This window comes from Equus asinus, chromosome 10, assembly GCF_041296235.1.
Source record: "Equus asinus isolate D_3611 breed Donkey chromosome 10, EquAss-T2T_v2, whole genome shotgun sequence".
Taxonomy (NCBI): Eukaryota; Metazoa; Chordata; class Mammalia; order Perissodactyla; family Equidae; genus Equus; species Equus asinus.
The window spans coordinates 11,210,450-11,214,722 of NC_091799.1; the positions used below are offsets into that span (position 1 = coordinate 11,210,450).

The 4,273-nt window shown below is 61.3% G+C and overlaps 1 long non-coding RNA gene across 1 annotated transcript; it reads right to left on the bottom strand.

The window, feature by feature from the left end:
- Positions 1 to 429: 429 nt before the first annotated feature.
- Positions 430 to 1,986, bottom strand: LOC139046314 (uncharacterized). Its single transcript, XR_011506166.1, has 4 exons — positions 1,841 to 1,986; positions 1,258 to 1,595; positions 905 to 932; positions 430 to 536 (listed from the first exon to the last, which is right to left on the bottom strand). It is a non-coding gene; the product is annotated as an uncharacterized lncRNA (long non-coding RNA).
- Positions 1,987 to 4,273: the final 2,287 nt, after the last annotated feature.

Sequence of the window (4,273 nt, forward strand, 5' to 3'; positions counted from 1 at the left end):
GGGGCTAGGATGGGTCAGGAAGGCACCAGACACCTACTGAGGAAACAGGGCGGGTCGGGGGTCAGAGGTCCAGCAGGACGCTCAATGAGTGTCCCCTGTGCGGGGTGGGGGCGCCCTGAGGAGACAGGCATAAAATGACCTCCTGCTGAAGGACGTGAGTGTGGCCCAGACAGGCTGCTGGGCACTGAATGAGCCCTTGGGCCAGCCGCTGGAGTGCTGCGGAGAGAGGCAATGGTCTGTGGACCAGCGGCCAGCCTCCCCAGAGTGCCCCCTACGTCCATCCTCGGCGACTTCCTGGCCACGGGTCCCTGCTGGCCTGAGGGTCTCCCTGTAGCTGATGGGGGCTGCAGGGGCAGATGTGGACAGGAGTCTCGAGAGGCTCCCCTGGTGGTTTGGGGGTGCTGCCTGGGTCACCCCTGTCCCAGGAAGCCCTGCCCCTGCCCACCGTGTCCCCGGCGGTCCCCTCAGGTTTGAGACGAACATCTCTTGGGCAAATGAGTCTTCCAGGCACAAGGGGGCTCGAAGACTGACGACACCTGTGAAAGTCAGTTCCATTAGGTCTGGGGAGCACTCGGCAAGCTCAGAAGGCCTCTCACAAGGAGGCAGTCTGATAAAAGCATTTCAGTGATAGTGGCAAACGTGCACGCCCCTGAGGGTTTCACTTTAAATATACGTACACACACACATGCACACACGTGCACACACACACATGTATACTACTTTTCAGAGCAGTTTCAGGTTCACAGCAAAACTGAGAGGAAGGAACAGAGGGTTCCTGTATCCCCTGCCCACCCCCCACCCCGCATAGCCTCCCCCAGTCTCCAGGTCCCCACTAGAGTGTCCATTTATTACAACTGATGACCCTATGTGGACACATCATCATCACCCAAAGTCCGCAGCTTACCTTAGGGTCACTCTCGGTGTTGCACGTCCTGTGGGTTTGGACAAATGTGTAATGTCCTGTATCTTCCATTGTCACATCATACAGAACAGCTTCACTGCCCTCAACGTCCCCCATTAGTGCCTGTCCATCCCTCCCTCCCGCTCCCAGGCTGCACTCTTTCCTGTGGATCCTCTTGGGAAACTGGCCCAAGGACTCAGAGGCCAGGATTCACACTCTTCACACAAGGGGACGCGAGCTCAGGGCCGAAGGAACCCACACCCTCAGGACGGGCCAGCCAGGCTGAGCGAGGACTGACTGCCGGCTCAGCCTGCAGGCCCCACAGCAGTGCCGGACTCCGTGTGGAGGACACACACCTGGGAAGAGTGGCTGCTCCACGTCCTCCGGGCAGCCCGACTGGCAGTGCAGTGGCCCCTCGGCGGGCTGCCTACGCTCCTGGGCAGAATCACGGCCGTGTTGAGTCGTGGTTGTTGAACGGGGCGGCAGAGCAGTCGGCCACGGGGAGGCGTGGGCCCTGCCCGCCCTTGTCCAGCGCTCAGGGAGAGTCCACGGGGGGCTGTCACTCGGCGCTGAGCAGGCAGCTCTGGGGCTGGTGACCGCGCGGCAGGGTTCCTTGCTCGTGTGTCCAGCGGCTCACCTGGTGCCCCTGCGTGGCCCGCCTCACTCACTGCTGTACCCCCTCATTCTTGGTGGCCTGTAGACGTCCATCAAATGACTGAACACTTGCAGGAATGAATGCCTGCTTTCTCACATGAATTGTCTTGCTGCCCTGGAAGGCAGGACCGGGGGCCCCATCGCCTGGCAGTCAGAGCTGTAAGGAGACAATGTGGCTCCCCTGTGTCCACTCCTCCCACCCCCAGGGCCATTGATCTGCAAACCCAGTCCCCTCGGGGACAGAGTCAACAAGGGCTCCCATTTGACCAGCCACAGAGCACTCACCTGCTCATGCCAGCTCCAGTAAGAGTTGGGGGTCTGTCCCCCCGGGAGGACTTGCCATCGTGGCCCTGGGCTGGACACGGGTGCAGGGGCCCGGGCGCCGCATTAGCATTGTGGCAGGGGCCCGTGGCTGTTGCTCCCGGCACTCCAGGGTTATTTATGAATTCATCTATTTGCCGGGACAAGCCTTTCTGCATTCGGTTCCCATGGTTGCCTGAAAGCCGGTATCTTATTAATTCTGCATGTTATGAAATAAATATAGATCAGACAATCGCAGCGAAGGTCCTTTTTTGATTATGCAGTTTGGTTCTCCGTGCTGGGGGTAGGATGCTTCCAGCACACAGCCTCACGTCGACACACATCCATCAGATTCTGGGCACTTGGGCGGGGTGCAGGGAGGTTCTGGTGAGCTCTGAGCCCGAGGACAGGGAGGGGGACAGTGAGGTGGAGCTGCGGGGGTAGGTGAGGCTCGAAGGACCCAGGTGGCCTCAGCAGCTCCCAAAGGGATCCCACAGCTGGGCTGGACGGTGCCATCGGGGAGGGAGGCCGCACTCCCTCGGGGGCTTTGGCTGGGGTTACGAGGCACAGGTGAGCTGGAATCAGCCCCGACTGCTGGGAAGGGCGGTGCGGTCTGTGAGCCGAGGGTGCCCAGGTTGCAGCCGCTCTGCTGCCCCAGGCCTGCCTGAGGTCAGCTGTCCTGCTCAGTCTGCCCGAGCAGCAGTGACCATTCATCAGAAACAGCACAAGCCTCGGGACGTCTGGGGGTCCAGGCTGGCTCGGGAGGCCGGCGGAAGGGTCTGGGCGGGGCCCTGCTGGCCCCTCTTTTGGTCAGCCTGGCTGGCTGCGTTTGCTGATTTTAGCTTCGTTCCTTTGGCCGCTGTGGGCACTTGCTCAGAGGGCCGCGTGCCCGTGATGGCCTGAGTCTGTCTTCACCTCCTGTTCACAGAAGCGCAGGGACGTGGAGTCACAAGCCCGTGGTTTCTTGATGACCAGGACTCGAACGCAGATCCCTTGACTGCCCATGGACAGCCCTCGCTGGCCCGCCCCAGCCTCTGAAGCAAAGCTTCCCCCATGCTCCCCTGAGCTCTCCCCCCCCGAAAAGCCTCCCAGACCTGTCCCCTGGCCCATCCAGCCTGCCACCCCATCCTGCTTGGCTGCCAGGTCACCCTCATGGCGCTCAGTGTCTAGGGCAGCAGGCGGTTTGAGGGTGAGTGGAGGGTGGTACCCAGTGCCCAGGTCCTGGCACAGATGGCTTCTGTGGAGACACCAGCAGCTTTTGGCCCCACAGCCACTAAGACCCCGGGCTCGGGGCCAGGAGAGCCTGGGGGCTCAGGCAGGCAGAGCGAGGGAGTAGGGTCAAGGGAGGCCCAGCCCAGGGCTCAGCAGGGAGCTGCGGGCAGAGAGGACAGCCTGGACGCCGAGCCCATGCTGAGCGCCCCCAGAGCCGCCACCATGGCCAGGGTGCCAGTGCGACCCCTGGAGACATGGCCACCTCAAGAAGAGGTGGCAGGACCTCATCTGGGGGTGCCCCAGAGCCAAGTGGAGGGAGGCCCCAGGGCCAGCTTGCTGCGTGACCTCAAATGCATCTCTGGCTCTCAGGGGCCCCAGCTGGGCCATCTCCAGGGTCTTTCTAGCTGGGCTGGAAGTTGTTGACCCTCTGCAGGGTCTGGTGCTTTGGGGCAGGAACATGGCCCTCTGTCCCGTGTTTGGGCGCCCGGCTGCCTGGCCACACCCGCCACACCTGCCAACCCGCAGCTAGCCCCCTACGAGCATGCAGCCCATCGATCCCCTCCCACTGGTGCCAGTGTGGTCTCCTCAGATGCTCCCAGGCCCCCAGGGCCTGATCAGGGCATCGACAGAGCCGTGCTTGCCATTTAATTAAGCTTAGTTTAATTAAAAACCTGGGGTTCTTTATTAGACTTGGTAATTGATTTAATTTTCTGTGGAATTCAATTGCCAAACACTCTATCGCGTGAACTCCCAAATTCTGGGGGGTGGAGGTGGACGATGAAAAGCAGGAGCTTCGTGCAGTGGGAGGTCTGCTCCCGGAGCTCTGGTGGACAGGGTCCCCCCACAGCCCCCTCCCCACGTAACTGGAGGTCTTGTCAGTTGAAGATTCCCACCAGAGCTGGGGGGTCCCCTTAACCAGGCGTTTTCTGTAACAGGAAAGATGCGCAGTCCTGGCAGGAATCAAGCATATTCTCGCTGTTGTGCAGCCGTCTGTCCCCACCATCCTCTCCAGGACTTTCTCATCTTCCAAGACTGAAGCTCTGTCTCCATGACACCCTCACCCTCCCTCTCCCCCAGCCCCCGGCACCACCACCCCGTTTCCTGTCTCTGTGTATCTGACTCCTCTAGGGCTCTCGTGGCCAGCCCTGGGGGTCTCGTGGTTGAGATTCGGAGCTTTCATCGCCGCGGCCTGGGCTTGTGTCCCGG